The 18,260-nt window shown below is 35.2% G+C and overlaps 1 pseudogene; it reads left to right on the top strand.

The window, feature by feature from the left end:
• The first annotated feature begins 7,453 nt into the window (after nucleotides 1-7,453).
• Nucleotides 7,454-14,991, top strand: LOC149536877 (cytochrome P450 734A1-like; annotated as a pseudogene).
• Nucleotides 14,992-18,260: the final 3,269 nt, after the last annotated feature.

Genomic DNA, 18,260 nt, shown 5'->3' with positions numbered 1-18,260 from the left:
GCATTCATTTATATTTCTGCACTCAATGAACAGCTCATTTTATATATACAAATATAAAGACAACAACAAAGGGATGCAATACTCGGGCATCATTGAATTCTTTTCTACAAATCTGAAGCTTACAGATATGGAGGGGGTATTTTGATGTTTGGCTATTGTTTGTGCTACTTCAATCTTGTTTATGTTCAGGATTGCAACAATGTTTTGGTGGAAACCTTTGCAATTGAAAAAGTACTTTGAAGCCCAGGGAATCAGGGGTCCTCCATACAAACTATTCAATGGGAACTCCACAGATATATCCAGAATGATCCAGGAGCACAAGTCCAAATGAATGCCTGAACTCTCGCATGACATACTCGCTCGAGTACAATCGCATATGAATCAGTGGACTAAAATGTGAGAAATATAAATTTCAACTCACAACCCTATCATTAACAAATTTTTCTCGGCACTTAAAAGTTGCTTGACACATGAAGGTGCCGAGTGCCAGATTTACTCGACACTTGATGGTTCCGAGTGGTAGGTTGCTCGGCACTTGATGGTCCCGAGTGACAGGCAACAAGTGCTGAGTGAACTCGGCACAAAGAGGAGCTCGGCAGCAATAGATGTCGAGTATGCTCAGCTCAAAAAGAAGTGCTTGACAATAATAGATGCCGAGTGAGCTCAGCTCCAACTGAAAGAGAGGATGCCAAGTGTACTGTTCAACTAAAAAATTATAACTTAAGAAATAATATAACTTGAATGCTTTCACGATTAAAACTAGAGAGCCGAGCTTTAACCTTTCAAAAAAATTTGTCAAATGCAATGAATAGAAGACAAAGAACAATAGATTCAAGTATGCCTACTTTCTTTTCTATTTAATTAAGATTTAAACTATTACAAAATCTAGGAGCATTCGGCTTCAACCAGAAAACCCTAAAACAACCCTAAACTAGTAAAACTTCAAACTTCAATAAACTTTTAAACCTGCAGCTCAAATGGCTGCATACAATGGTGCCTGGAGCAATCACTACTTCAACAAGACAAAACCAAATAACAACAAACTCATAGAATAAACAGAGGTGTCATGTGCAACTGGAGACACTGAACATACTTCCTTCTGTCTCTGCAACAAGTGGATCTGCCGACCACTTTCTTCTTCTTCCTTTTCTTTTCTCTGCTAAACTCTACAACTATTGATCTGCTTGATCTGTAAAACTCACTAAATGAATAAATAAAAATTCCTTTTTGTCACATTCTAGTTTCCCCCTCTTTTTAGAATTTGAAAACCTCACCTAACCGTATTAACTTTTCTATCTGTTCTGGATGTTAGGGTGGTAGGTGAGCGTTTGGCTCCAGGGGCAAGACAACCACCGTATTAAATATTCCAACACTCTGCCTTTGTCTCTAGCCAAAAAAAATAAGGATCACACCTGATCCACATCAACTACACCAAGACACTCTCTTAGGTGTACAAAAGATCCAATGCCTAATGGCTTTAAGAAAATGTCTGCTAGCTACTGCTCAGACTTGCAAAAATTCATTTTGATATCCCCATTCTCCACCAGCTCTTTGATAAAGTGATATCTGATCTCTATATGTTTGCTTCTCCCATGGAAAATTGGATTCTTAGACAATGCAATTGATGAGATGTTGTCACAATAAATTGTGGTTCCATCCTCTTGCCTTTCATTCAAATCTGTCAAGATCCTCCTTAGCCAAATTGCTTGACATGTTGTTGCATTTTCTGCTACGTATTCAGCCTCTATTGTAGATTGAGCAACAATAGGTTGCTTCTTGGATGCCCATGAAATTGCACCCAATCCCATATGAAACGTGTATCCGGAAGTGCTCTTCCTATCATCTATGCTTCCAGCCCAATCACTATCAGTGTAACCAACCAACTTGAAATCATCATTTGCAGTATATAAAATCCCAAATCCTTTGGTACCTTTCACATACCTTAGGATCCTCTTTCCCGCTTTCCAATGGGAATCCTTTGGGGTTTCCATAAATCTAGAAATCAGACTTACTGCATGCATTAGGTGTGGCCAAGTTGCAGTCAAATACATTAAAATTCCAACCATACTCTTGTATAGTGTTGGATCCACTCTCTTGCTAGAGTCTTCCTTGCTCAACTTTAGACCTATTGCTGTTGGTGTGGGGGCTGCCTTACTATTCTGCATTTTAAATCTCTCTAAGATCTGCCCTGCATACTTTTCTTGAGAGATGAAGATGCCATCATGCATTTGTTTTACTTCTATGCCTAGAAATTTTTTCAAGAGACCTAGGTCTGTCATTTCAAATTCACTTTTCATGGCCTCTTTGAACTCACCAATTAGAGCTTTATCATTACCAGTAAAAATTAAATCATCTACATACAAGACAACAATCAATACATTACCATCTGCTACCTTGATATAAAGAGTGGGCTCACCATTTCTTTTGCTAAAGCCATTGCTCATCAAATATGAGTCAATCCTATCGTACCATGCCTGTGGAGCTTGCTTGATCCCATAAAGAGCTCTCTTCAACCTATATACTTTGTTCTCTTCACCTGCAACTTCATAACTAGGTGGCTGCTCCACATACACTTCTTCTTTCAATACACCATTTAGGAAGGCAGACTTCACATCCATTTGAAATACCTTCCACTTGTGCTGAGCTGCAATTGCTATGACAGCACGCACAGTTTCCATTCTTGCAACTGGGGCATAGGTCTCATCATAGTCTCTTCCATACTGCTGTTTGTAGTCCTTGACTACCAGCCTTGCCTTATGCCTATCAATCTTGCCTTCAGCATTGCATTTGGTCTTATAGACCCATTTCACTCCAATCACTTGTTTCTTTGGAGGTAATTCAGTTAGCTCGCATGTCTCATTCATTTCTATGGCATCTATTTCCTCATCCATGGCATTACACCATTTCTTCTCCTTAATAGCTTCCTCAAAATATATTGGATCACACTGAGAAAATAATGCAAAATTAACACTCTCATCATAATCTTCATACTTTTCATCTTCTGATATCTCCCTAAGACTCTTGGTCTTTCTTGGTAACAGGGAGGAGAGTGTGGGATCAAAATCTTCACTATTGTTGCATTGCCGACTTGGTCGGTCTTCACTGGTACTTGACACTGACACTTGGTCATGCCTAGAGGAGCTCAGGACTATCTGAACCTGCTTTCCTTTTCTTCTATTTTCTCCTTCTTCTTGTTGTTCATCAGCATCTTCTTCACTCATAATTGGCACTTTACTAGAAGTGCTTAGTGACTCATCAATTGAACCATGCCAAGACTGATTTTCAAGAAATTCCACATCTCTTGAAAGAATCATCTTGTTGTTCAATGGGTCATACAATCTGTATGCCTTTTATTCTGGGTTGTACCCTATGAAAATGCATTTCACACCTTTGTCATCAAATTTTTGTCTTTGCTCTTCAGGCACATGTGCATATGCAACACATCCAAACACTCTTAGGTGTTCAATTGTCCATCTTATTCATAACCATGCTTCCATTGAAATTCTGTCACAGACTACCTTTGTAGGACACCTATTAATTAGGTAAACTGTTGTTGCCATAACCTTTCTCCAAAATTCAGTTGGGAGACCTTTCTCTTTCATCATGCTCCTTGTCATTTCAACAATGGTCATGTTCTTTCTTTCAGCCACTCCATTCTACTGTGGTGTATAGCTGGCTATGAGCTCTTTCTTTATGCCATGTTTCCTGCAAAAATTTACAAAAGAATTGGACATATACTCCCCTCCTCTATCTGATATAAGGACTTTGATATAGTGTCCACATTCTCTTTCAGCGTGGGCCTTAAATTCTACAAATTTATCAAATGCTTCAGATTGATTCTTTAAGAAATACACCCATGTCCTACGACTGAAATCATCAATAAATGTCATAAAATATGTACTCCCCCCAATGGAAGTAACTTTCATAGGACCGACTATGTCGGTATGCACTAACTCTAATGGATATTTAGCCCTCCTAGAATTTCCAGAATTAAACAGAAGCCAATGTTGCTTAACCAAAATACTGTTGGAAATGAGAATGGAGTAATTGAAAGGGGGAGGGGGTGAATCAGTTACCACAAAAACATTTCACAGTCCCTTAGATGTCTAAAATCTTGATCCTAGTTACAGATTACTGAAACTTGATAATGTAGCAAATACTAATAATTATTAAGAATTGATAACCAAAACAATTCAGCAATCATGAACACTAGAGACACTAGATTTAAAGTGGAAACCCAATATGGGAAAAACCACCAATGTAACTAGTTACTGTTTTTCACTCTTCTGAAGTGAGCCCTATTAGGAGCCAACCTTGTTAAAGGTTACAAAACACACTGTTAGGTGTGACCCTGTTAGAGGATTTAATCACCCTGTTAGGAGTGGCCTTGTCAGAGGTCTTTAGAACAATTCAACTGAACTGTCACCTTGTTAGAGAATTTACAATAAGGCTGTTAAAACCACTCTGTTAAGAGATTTTGAGTTCACCGTTACAATGGTTAGAAAGCAACAATGAAGTGACCTGATATAATGTGCAACTTATCTTTGCTGATTGCAGATCTCTGTTATGCTTGACTGGATCCTTACTGATCACATACAACTTTGTAGCTCCTTCAACGCATCTGATCCTTCATCACACTTCTTCAACATTTGCTCATATATTCAATATTTGCTCATTCCATATCCATACATTCGCACTCTTATGCATCCAAACTCTTATGTCTTATGAACTCACAACTTGACCTTTCATTTATACCTTACAGATTATCTTACTCAGCTCAAATCACTGACCAATAATCAAAAAAATACAATAGTCGGCTAGAAATAATTAAAATTACAAACTAACAAATCCCTTTACTGGCTGACCTTGCTTAGTTAATATTGTTCAAAAAATAATTCCTGTGTTAACCAACTCAGCTCGGTTAATATAGCAAACTCTGTGACAACCCTTCAATTGTTGGGAGAACTCGGTAAGTACTGAGTTTCCATGGATGACTGAGTGAGCTTGGTAGAAATTGTCTTTGCCAAATTCCCTTTAGAAATCAAGTGAACTCGGTAAACACTGACTTTCCTTCGCTTTCCTTCCCAGCTCGGTAAACATTAACTTTTCTTTGTTTACCTTCCCAGCTTGGTAAACAATAACTTTTCTTTGCTTACCTTCCCAGCTTGATAAACACTAACTTTTCTTTGCTTACCTTCCCAGCTCGATAAATACTCTGTCACAGTTTCCTTCGATCACCGAGTGAGCTCGGTAAGTACTGAACTTCCTTCATTAACCAAGTTAGCTTGGTAGAAGCTATCTTTACAGTGTAATATACAGCAATGCTCGGTAGACTCTGTAAACTAATATGCTTACCTTCTAAGCTTGGTAGACTCTGTTTGATGACTGATATGACATTTTTGTAACATCAAAGACAACACTCAATTAACCAATTGTTTCCAACAATCTCCCTCTTTGGCATTGATGGCAACACAACATGTCATAGAAGAATGAAATTTGAAAACAAGTCTTTCTCTTATAGTGTAGCACAATATGTCAACATAATACTTCTCCCTCTTGGATACAAACTTCTCCCTCTTTTAGTAATCTCCCTCTGTAAAGGAATTGTAATAAAAAAGATATGACAATTTTATTCTCCCTTTACAAATGCTTGCAAATTTCACAAATGCTTACAAATTTTAGAATAGATATTACAATTTTACTCTCCCTCTTTGACAACACATGCCAAAGACAATACAACATAGTAAAAGCTCTTCTCGTATGCCAAAAGTACTCTCAACTGGATTACAATGTACCTTATGTACAGATTCATATGCAATGACTTCAATACTCTACTACATAAACTTGATAGATTTTCAACTTTTCATAGGTTGATGCATCACTTAAAACTTTATTTTAGTGAACTTCAGATAGGGGAGTGACCCCTAACTTACTTCTGAGATACAAGAATGTATCCTAAGGTAATGGTTTTGTGAATATGTCAGCAATTTGTTCCTTTGTATGCACATATTCCAGTCTGATCTCCTTGTCCTGCACCAATTCTCTGACAAAATGATATTTTATTGCTATATGCTTGGTCTTGGAATGCATCACTGGATTCTTGGATATGTTGATTGCACTAGTATTGTCACAGAACATAACAACTAGTTCTTTGATGTCCATCTTCATTCCTTGTAATAACTGCTTAAACCAAACAATGTTAGAACAATTTACTGCTGCAGCAACATACTCTGCCTCTGCTATAGATTGGGATGTACAATTCTACTTTTTTCTTGTCCAAGAAACCAATCTCTTTCCAAGAAAGAATGCTCCTCCACTTGTGCTTTTTCTGTCATCAAGATTCCCTGCCCAATCGGCATTAGTAAAAACTTTCAAATCCAAATTACCTCCAAATTTGTACCATAGTCCATAATCTTCAGTTCCTTTCAAATATCTCATTATTATTTTGATTGCCATTAGGTGAGTTTCTCTTGGTTTTGCTGAAAATCTTGCAACAATACCAACTGCAAGAGAAATATCTGGCTTGGTATGAACTACATACTGCAACTTTCCAATCATAGATCTATACAATGTTTGGTCTACTTCTTTGGATTCATCATCTTTGGTAAGTTTCAATCCAGTACACATAGGAGTTCCAATAGGTTTGCAGTCCTCCATACCAAAATTTTTCAATATCTCCTTGATGTATTTTGATTGAGTAATGAAGATGCCATTTTTATTTTGTTGAATTTGAAGACCAACAAAGAATTTTATTTCACCAAACATAGACATTTCAAATTCCTTGTTCATTTTTTCTAAATTTTTTTTGCAAAGATCATCATTCCCTGTGAAAACAGTATCATCTACAAATATTTCTGCCAAGACAATCTTATTATCTGATCCTTCCTTTATATACAAGCTACTATTATCATTAGTTCCTTGAAAACCAATCTAAATAAGATAGTTATGCAATCTTTCATATCATGCTCTAGGAGCTTGTTTCAGACCATATAGTGCCTTGTGTAATTTGCAGACCATGTTCCTTTTCTCTGGATCAACAAAACCTTCAGGTTGTTCAATGTAAACCTCTTCATCCAGTATTCCATTGAGGAATGCTGACTTGACATCCATCTGATAAATTTTGAATCCTTTGTGAGCAGCATATGCAAGTAAGGTTCAGACTCCTTCTAATCTTGCAATAGGAGCAAAAGTTTTCCCATAATCTATGCCTTCTTCTTGAGAGTATCCTTTACATACCAATCTAGCTTTGTTTCTGGATACCTTACCATCTTCAATTAGCTTGTTTCTGAATACCCACTTGGTTCCAATTATATTCTTATCTTTAGGCCTGGGTACAAGAGTCCATGTCTTGTTCTTCTCTATCTATTCTATTTCCTCATTCATTGCCTCAATCCAACTATCATTTGCCAATGTGTCTTTAATACTTCTAGGTTCAAAATCAACAAGTAAAAAAGTAGTTTTCAACTTACTTCTTGTCAGGGTTCCTTCATATTTGTCTCCAATGATCTGATCTGGTGTATGATCTCTTCTGACATATTTAGCTAATGCAAGTTCTTTACCTCTTGAATGAGTTTCATTGATATCTGTTTGTGCTTCAATTTCATATTCAGGCTGTTCTGGCTCAGTTGTTTCAGAATCGGTAGACACTTGCTCGGTAGTGTCTGAATGTTGCTGTGGCTCGGTTTGAACTATTTGCAACTCGATTACTAAAGACTCAGGAGTTGAAGATTCTTGAGTGAATGGTATACTTGGTATAGTATCGGGTTCAATATAAACAAATCTCTTATAGTCTTCAGGTATCTTTTTGCTTTCTTCTTCTGATTTGTCTGCAAACTCATCAACTTTCACATGTGCACTTTTTATGACTTTGTGAGTGGATAGATTTAAACATCTATATGCTTTTCTTTTGCAAGAATAACCCAAAAATATTCCTTCATCACCTTTTACATCAAATTTTCCTTTTCTAGATTCTTTCAAAATATAACATTTGCTTCCAAATACTTTCAGATAACTTACATTGGGTTTGTAGCCATACCATAATTCATAGGGAGTCTTGAATGAGTCCTTCTTCAACTGTACTCGATTTAAGGTATGAACTGCAGTGCTGATGGCTTCCTTCCAGTATTTGATAGCAATGATTTTTTCTATCATCAGGGTTCTTGCATAATCCATAATGGATCTCTTTCTTCTTTCAGCTATTCCATTTTGTTCTGGAGTTCCTGGTGCTGAAACCTATCTTTTAATACCTCTTTCAATGCAGAATTTATTGAATTCATGTGAAATGAATTCATCACCTCTGTCTGACCTTAAACATTTCAGCTTTTTTTCTGTTTCTTTTTCAACTCTTGCCAAATACCATTTAAATTTTTCAAATGCTTATGATTTATTCCTTAGATACATGACAGTCATCATTCTTGAATAGTCATCAACAAAAAGAATGAAAAACTTTTCTCCAGTATAGCTTTCTATTCCAATGGGTCCACATAAATCAGTATGCACAATTTCTAATATATCTTCAGACTGATATTTTTTACCTTTAAAACTAGTTTTTCCCATTTTACCAATCTGACAATTCTTGCATAGACCAACCTCAGGTTTCTTGATGTTACGAATGCCTCTTACTTTCTTGAATTTGCTTATTTTTACCAAATTATCAAAATTGACATGACACAATCTTTTATGCCATAACCAACTCTCTTCAATTTGAGCAATAAAACATGAGCATTCACCAAGTTCTAGATAGAACAAGTTACCTTTAGTTTGGGTGCCAGATCCTATCAGTTTTCCTTGCTCATTCAATAGTCTCGCCTTTCCATGCATGAATTCTACCTTGAATCCAGTATTTAGTAACTATGCCACACTTAGCAAATTATGTTTGAGTCCTTCAACCCAGTAGGCATTATTACATATAAGTTCTTTGGATAGACAGATTCTTCCTCTTCCTTTTATGAAATGAGGTTCATCATTACCAAACCTCACACTACCACCATCATAGTCTTCAAATTGATCAAACTTAGTTTTATCACCAGTCATATGATGTGAGCAACCGTTGTCTATAATCCATGTATCATTCTTACTTACATGAGAGATAAGAGCCATTTTATCTTCATCATCACTATTAGAGTTATCTTTAACAGCAATATAAACAATTTCATCCTCACTATTATCAGAATCCTTAGAATTTTCAGCCATGAAACATGATTTCTTACCTTTGTTCTTGGATGATTTAAAGTCTTTCTTTCCATTCCATTTGTGATCTTTCTTTTCATTATTGTTTTGCTTGTTTGGGAACCTTGTTGCAATATGACCAATTTTATCATAAGAAAAATAGATTAGAGGAACTTTACCTTTGTATTTTCCTCTGCCTCTAGAATATTTCTTGGCTAGTAGAGCTTCAATCACTTCGAGACCACTGTCTGAACTTTAGCTTGATTCATTTTCACTTTTTGACTGTGATTCTATCTTCTTTTTGCTTTTCTCTTTGAGTAAGAGCTTGGCTTGAAATGCTGACTCAATGTTTTTGGAGGCTGGAACATAGTTGTCAAAGTTATCTAGTTCAAATGCACTTAGTCTTCCAACTATGGCCTCAAGATTTATCTTATGATTTGCTTCACACCTTCTTTCCTGTATTGCAGAGACTCTGATTGCATAAACAGGAAGCAAAGTTCTGAGAACTTTGCTTACAACTGTTTCTCCTTTGATGTCACTTCTAGCTGCCCTGATTGCACTTACACATGCTTTAACTCTTTCAACATACTTTGCAATGTTTTCATCCTCTCTCATCTTCATTTGATCAAATTTTCCTCTTAGACTTTCTACTTTTGCTCTTCTCACATTATCATCCCCTCCATAGATCTCCTTTAGCTTGTTCCACATGTCAAAGGTAGTTTTGTAGTCCTTAATGTCATCAAATTCTTCATAGCTGAGAGCAGATGCTATGTCTATCATCATATTGTTGTGAGTCTTCTTTTCAGCAATATCATTAATTAACAATGTGCCAGAAGGTTCTTCATATTTTTCTTCAAGGTATTTCAGTCCAGTATCACAAATAGTAGCTAGATGAAGTTTCATCAATTCTTGCCATGCTGAGAAGTTATCTCTGTTAATTTTTGGAATTTCTCTTCTGTAAGACATCTTGATCTTTGGCTTAGAAACTTGAAATCCTTTCCATCAAGCACCAGAGGCTCTTATACCAATTGTTGGAAATGAGAATGGAGTAACTGAGAGGGGGAGGGGGTGAATCAGTTACCACAAAAACATTTCACAGTCCTTTAGATGTCTAAAATCTTGATCTTAGTTACAGATTACTGAAATTTTATAATGCAGCAAATACTAATAATTATTAAGAACTGATAATCAAAACAATTCAGCAATCATGAACACTAGAGACACCAGATTTAACATGGAAACCCAATATGGGAAAAACCACCAATGTAACTAGTTACTATTTTTCACTCTTCTGAAGTGAGCCCTGTTAGGAGCCAACCCTGTTAAAGGTTACAAAACACACTGTTAGGTGTGACCCTATTAGAGGATATAATCACCCTGTTAGGAGTGGCCTTGTCAGAGGTCTTTAGAACAATTCAACTGAACTGTCACCTTGTTAGAGGATTTACAATAAGGTTGTTAAACCCACTCTGTTAAGAGATTTTGAGTTCACCGTTACAATGGTTAGAAAGCAACAATGAAGTGACCTGATATAATGTGCAACTTATCTTTGCTGATTGCATATCTCTGTTATGCTTGACTGGATCCTTACTGATCACATACAACTTTGTAGCTCCTTCAACGCATCTGATCCTTCATCACACTTCTTCAACATTCACTCATATGTTCAATATTCGATCATTCCATATCCATACATTCACACTCTTATGCATCCAAACTCTTATGTCTTATGAACTCACAACTTGACCTTTCATATATACCTTACAGATTATCTTACTCGGCTCAAATCACTGACCAATAATCAAACAAATACAATAGTCGGCTAGAAATAATTAAAATTACAAACTAAAAAATCCCTTTACTGGCTGACCTTGCTCAGTTAATACTGTTCAGAAAATAATTCCTGTGTTAACCGACTCAGCTCGATTAATACAACAAACTCTATGACAACCCTTCAATTGCCAGGAGAACTCGGTAAGTACTGAGTTTCCATAGATGATCGAGTGAGCTCGGTAGAAACTGTCTTTGCCAAATTCCCTTTGGACACTGAGTGAACTTGATAAACACTGACTTTCCTTCGCTTTCCTTACCAGCTCGGTAAACATTAACTTTTCTTTGCTTACCTTCCTAGCTCAGTAAACACTAACTTTTCTTCTCTTACCTTCCCAGCTCGATAAACACTAACTTTTCTTTGCTTACCTTCCCAGCTCGGTAAATACTCTATCACAGTTTCCTTCAATCACTGAGTGAGCTCGGTAAGTACTGAACTTCCTTCGTTAACCAAGTTAGCTCGGTAGAAGCTATCTTTATAGTGTAATATACAACAGCACTCGATAGACTTTGTAAACTAATATGCTTACCTTCTGAGCTCGGTAGACTCTGTCTGATGACTGATATGACATTTGTGTAACATCAAAGACAACACTCAATTAACCAATTGTTTCCAACAATCTCCCTCTTTGGCATTGATGGCAACACAACATGTCATAGTAGAATAAAATTTGAAAACAAGTCTTTCTCTTATAGTGCAGTACAATATGTCAACATAATACTTCTCCCTCTTGGATAGAAACTTCTACCTCTTTTAGTAATCTCCCTCTATAAAGGAATTGTAATTAGAAAGATATGACAGTTTTATTCTCCCTTTACAAATGCTTGCAAATTTCACAAACGCTTACAAATTTCAGAATAGATATTACAGTTTTACTCTCTCTCTTTGACAACACATGCCAAAGACAATACAACATAGTAAAAGCTCTTCTCGTATGCCAAAAGTACTCTCAACTAGATTACAATGTACCTTATGTACAAATTCATATGCAATGACTTCAATACTCTACTGCATCAACTTGATAGATTTTCAACTTGTCATAGGTTGATGCATCACTTAAAACTTTATTTTAGTGAACTTCAGATAGGGGAGTGACCCCTAACTTACTTCTAAGATACAAGAATGTATCCTTAGGTAATGGTTTTGTGAATATGTCAGCAATTTGTTCCTTTGTATGCACATATTCTAGTCTGATCTCCTTGTCCTGCACCAATTCTCTGACAAAATGATATTTTATTGCTATATGCTTGGTCTTGAAATGCATCACTGGATTCTTGGATATGTTGATTGCACTAGTATTGTCACAGAACATAACAAATAGTTCTTTTATGTCCATCTTCATTCCTTGTAATAACTGCTTAAACCAAACAATGTTGGAACAGTTTACTGCTGCAGCAACATACTCTGCCTCTGCTGTAGATTGGGATGTACAATTCTGCTTTTTGCTTGTCCAAGAAACCAATCTCTTTCCAAGAAAGAATGCTCCTCCACTTGTTCTTTTTCTGTCATCAAGATTCCTTGCCCAATCAGCATCAGTAAAAACTTTCAAATCCAAATTACCTCCAAATTTGTACCATAGTCCATAATCTTCAGTTCCTTTCAAATATCTCATTATTCTTTTGATTGCCATTAGGTGAGTTTTTCTTGGTTTTGCTGAAAATCTTGCAACAATACCAACTGCAAGAGCAATATCTAGCCTGGCATGAACTACATACTGCAACTTTCCAATCATAGATCTATACAATGTTTGGTCTACTTCTTTGGATTCATCATCTTTGGTAAGTTTCAATCCAGTACACATAGGAGTTCCAACAGCTTTGCAGTCCTCCATACCAAACTTTTTCAATATCTCCTTGATGTATTTTGATTGAGTAATGAAGATGCCATTCTTATTTTGTTGAATTTGAAGACCAACAAAGAATTTTATTTCACCAAACATAGAAATTTCAAATTCCTTGTTCATTTGTTCTAAATTTTTTTTGCAAAGATGATCATTCCCTGTGAAAACAGTATCATCTACAAATATTTCTGCCAAGACAATCTTATTATTTGATCCTTCCTTTATATACAAGCTACTATTATCATTAGTTCTTTGAAAACCAATCTGAATAAGATAGTTATGCAATCTTTCATACCATGCTCTAGGGGCTTGTTTCAGACCATACAGTGCCTTGTGTAATTTGCAGACCATGTTCCTTTTCTCTGGATCAACAAAACCTTCAGGTTGTTCAATGTAAACCTCTTCATCCAGTATTCCATTGAGGAATGCTGACCTGACATCCATCTGATAAATTTTGAATCCTTTGTGAGCAGCATATGCAAGTAAGGTAGTTTCAATATCTGAATATGAGGGATTTAACTTATATATATACAAGTTTTAGATATTCCTTTTCCCTTTCTGGTAATGTAGTTTCCCATATGGATCATCTGCAAATTCAGATGAAGAGATAACAACATCAATTAGTAATGCGAAACCTCTCTTTGGGCTCTCACACTTATAGTTTCTCAACTACTCATATCATTTGTTGTCTAGTATTTTAGGACCACTCTTAAACATCACACACTAAGAAAAAAAAAAGTTTGAAAAAAACAAGTCAAGTTTGAGTATTTCCTACTTTTAGTATAGAAATCAAGATTAATGTGTGATGTTTAACCCATCCAATATTTTAGCCACTAATAGCATTTTCTGTCTAATAGGTCAGAATTTGGTAGCAAGGTATTTATGTTCAGTATATCAAAAAATGAATTTTGCATATTTTGATTATACTATCTCTGTAATTGTAGGGGATGATTCCAGAAATTGTGAAAAGTAGTGCCAATATGTTGGATTAATGGAGTAAAATGGTATTATCAGGTTCAGCAGAAATCGAAGTGCAAAAGGAGTTCAACGATCTCATGATAGATGTAATTTCCTGCACAGCATTTGGTAGCAGTTTTGCAACAGCAAAGCATATATGTGATATGTAGACAAAACTAAAGATTCTTGCACTTGAATCATATACAAATGTTTATATTCTTGGTTTCAGGTATCAAACTTGATTTTTGTGATTATACAATTGCCTTTTGTTTAATTGTCTCTGTTTGATTTCTTACATTGATAACTTGTTTCATCAGGTTTCTGCCTACCAAGAAGAATAGGAAACGATGGAATTTGGAGAAAGAGATAAGGAAATGTGTAAGACAAGTCATAGATGCCAGAGAAAAAGCTGATAGCTATGGTGCCGATTTGCTTGGTTTCATGATGTTTGAGAGAAAATTAAGCAATGGAAGGCTGAGTACAAAGCAAATCATTGATGAGTGTAAGGCTTTCTACTTCGCTGGTCACGAAACCACAGAGGTACTGCTGACATGGTGTATAATATTGTTGGGCATTCATCAAGATTGGCAAGAGCGAGGCCAGAAAGAGGTGTTGGAAGTATGTGGGAAAAACAATCATCCAGATGCAGACAACTTAAGTTGCCTCAAAATTGTAAGATCCATCTAACACAAACCAAAATGAACATGTAATAGCAATCATATGAAATTTAAATTTGATTGCAATATTTTGGATGTCTTCATGAAATTTTGTAGGTGGGAATGATAATAAATGAGGCATTGAGACTTTATCCACCTACAATGCTTATAGTGCAGCAGGCAAGTGAGGCAATGAAGCTTGGAAGGATATCAGTTCTTGCGGGCACTCAACTTGTGATTAACATCCTTGCAATGCACCATGATCCTGCTTTGTGGGGAAGTGATGCAAATGATTTCAACCCAGGGAGATTTAGTGAAGGAGTTGCAAAGGCTGCAAAGCATCCAATAGCATTCATGCCATTCATTGCAGGTCCAGGTATATGTGTGGGCCAGAATCTTGCCTTGTTGGAAGCAAAACTAGTTGTGGCCATTCTGCAAAGTGTACATTTGTCACCTCATCTTCTTATACTCATGCCCCTATTTCTTTAGTCACTCTGTGACCTCAACATGGAGCTCAGGTTATCTTCACCATCGACTAATATCTAATGACAGTACCATCTAGAAACTCCTCTATCTATTAAAACTTTATGATTACCATTATGTATTTACTGTTGATGTTGATTAATTGGAAGATAAGATTTATATGTCGTGATAAATTTTGTGTTGGAAACTGAGATATTCATTTTTGTTTAGATTCTTATAAAATAGTTTGGAAAAGTTGTATAATATTTAAGCAAGGGATGCAAGTATCAAAGTTTCTTTAGTGTGGTGTCTTTGAGGATAAGAAATGGTGAGCTAATATTGAAAGTAAGATAAGAATTGATATGGGAAGTAATTATGATTCACAATAGAATTAAAGGGAGTAATTTGCATAGTCCTAATCAATTGTATTTGAAGAGTTAGCATATAGTTAGAATCTATTAAATCAACAAGGAGAAAAATAATAAATAACAAAAAATTTAACTTAGAAAACTAATATGGAGAAAATGTTTCAAAATGCTAGCACGGTTAAGACTATAGTTGCAATACATAGGCTTGGCTGAGAAGTCATAGCAGAAGCATGCAACCCTAAAGTGAACTGATAATAAGTACAACACAACAAATAACACTATCATTTTGAGGGCAAGGCCAACTCTCATGAACATGCAAGAGGCTGCCTCAAAATTGAAAGTTGAAGTTTTCTTCAGTGCTTGTCAAAGTTGATAAATTTTGTCATTGCTCAAAACTACTTCATCATAGAATATGGAGGCAATGCATGTTTAAGAGAAAACTCATACATGCACTAAATACAAATTAACAAAAATTATAACACTCCATTTGGATCATATAGGCTCCTCCATAACCCCATCCACACATATGAGATGTGATAGCTAGAAGCATAACAATCACCCCTAAGACATCAATATATGTCTAATCCACAAATGAGTACTATTAGTCTTGAGGAGGTGGAAAAACATATTCATTTTAAATGAAATGGGATGAACAAATTTAGAAAACAAACAAGTTGCTCCATCCATGACATCCTATGTAAAATCTTAACATCTTAGATCTTTGTTTTCTCTTTCAAATTACTTATATCTATGCAACACCTAATTACATATTCTATGCTTTCCAAAAGGCCCCATACACTTTATCTTAGAGCTATGTAACGAATTAGTTGTAATGTTTACCTTGTTATTTACACCCATCAATTAATGCCTATTGTCTCCACCACTTTATTTATTTAGCTCACAATTTAATGATTTCTATCACGAACACTATTTAAGTGTGAAATATTTCATTTGATGTCTTTAGGATTCCATTTAAAAACCAGCCCCACATGTGATGCCTTTTAGGTTTATATTTAAGGACCAGCCTCACATGTGATGCCTTTAAGTTTATATTTAAGGACCAGCCAAAAAAAAATTTAGTAGTTGTATGATTTGGTAAGAACACTCGAAATATATTCTTTCATTATTATGAAAAGTGAAGAAGAAATGGTTGTAACTTGAGACCTTAATTTCCATCTAAGAAAAAATGAATTACGAAGAAAACAATTACTATAGAATTGTGCACATATCAGATTAAATCAGAAAGTGAACTAATATAGTTAAATATCTTTAAAACCATGTGCAACATTAATTTGATGACCCCAAACATATTGAATGCTGAAGTAAACATTGTGGAAACCCACATATTTTGCAAAGCAATATTGGCATAATGTTAATGTTGAATGTAGAAATTTGAAAAAAAATCATTAATTTTGATAGCTAAAAATATTTCAGGATGAGTGAGCGCTTTTTTTTAGCTCAATCCTTAATTCTATTTTTTATTCAAAATAAATATTGTAGCTTTATTTAGCTCTTTGTCAGAGACAATGTTAAGGGTTAAGATTGTTTAGAAGAATCTTGAGAAGAGGCTTCCTAGAGCCTTCCATTGTATAGTCTAGATTAGATGTAGAACATTCTAGGATATAGAATACTCTAGAAAAGGAGTTTCTAGATTTTGGTACTACATGTATAAATATGTGATGTGCACATACAAGTTGTGCATTGTTAGAAGACATTTGAAGGTCTGATGTATGTAAGCAAGCTAGATTAATATATTGTTGTTTATTAGTTATATATCCCTATTTTTGGCTTTGTTTTGCCCTTCTCTCTACATTACAGTAGTCATTACTTTAGTTTTTATGTTGTTTATGGCTTGTTTTATCATAGTATCAGAGCTTAGGTTTAGCTAGAAATAGATTTTTGTGTGGTTCAGCTAGAGATTCGGCTAGAAATATCCCTAGAGAGATTTGGTACAAAAAATACATTATTGGAAGTGGTTTGTTTACAAGGCTGATTTTTTTTGCTAACAGGGAGATTCAAATGAAGTTTTTCCTATATTTGATGAAAGTGGTTTTGCAGATTGGAAGATTGCAATCAATAATGCTTTGAGAGAAAAGGCCTTATGGAGAATAGTGAATAAGGAGATTGGAGAACCCCAAACTAATAAAGAAAAAGAGAATTGGAGATGCAAGTTGGAGCAAGCTATAGGTATTATTGGTAAAGCTTTAAGCCTCAATCTCAATAGAAGGTTTGTTGATATTGGTGATCCAATAGTGTTATGGGATAATTTAGAAAAAGATTATAAAGATGTTGATATTGCTAGCACATTTAGTATAGAGGAAAAATTGGTGCACTTAGATCCATCCTATTTTGAAAAAATGACTAATTATTTCAATGAAGTTACTTTTTTAAATGCTCAACTAAAGGAAAAAGGTGCTAAATATGCAAAGAAAGATTTTTAGTTTATTGAAATGGTTGAAAGTAAGCCCCCCCAACCATACAAGGTATTTAAGGAATGAAGGAAAATGATTATTCAACTAAATCCTAATACTTCACAATAAATTTTTGGTCAATTTTGTAAATTTTTTATAGATGAAGAAGCCCAACTTATTAAAGAAGGGTATATTAAGAAAAATCATGCATATGCAACTAGAAGTAAGTTTTTTATAAATTATGGAAAGAAAAATTGGAGATGTTATAATAAATTTTAGAATAATGAGAGTTCTAACCATTTTTTTAGAAATGACGGTGCAGAGAAACAAGATGGAAGAAAACCCATTATTTGCAAGTATTGTGGTGGTGAAAATCACATGGAGAAATTCTATTTGAAAAAGAAGGACAATGAAAGGAAGAAAAACAAGCCCAAGCAAGGAAATTTTAAGGATGACAAGAAGGATAGATACAACTTTGTAGCCATTTCCCAAAAAAGAGAAGATAAAACACATAAAGAGGTAACTGCTACACCTAAAATAAGATCTAATGTTAAGAGGGGGTACTTT

The sequence above is a fragment of the Cupressus sempervirens genome, chromosome 10 (assembly GCF_028749045.1).
Source record: "Cupressus sempervirens isolate cs-2001-9-10 chromosome 10, ASM2874904v1, whole genome shotgun sequence".
In the NCBI taxonomy this organism is placed as follows: Eukaryota; Viridiplantae; Streptophyta; class Pinopsida; order Cupressales; family Cupressaceae; genus Cupressus; species Cupressus sempervirens.
The sequence above is the reverse complement of the archived record's forward strand: the minus strand, read 5'-3'. Positions and strand labels throughout refer to the sequence as shown.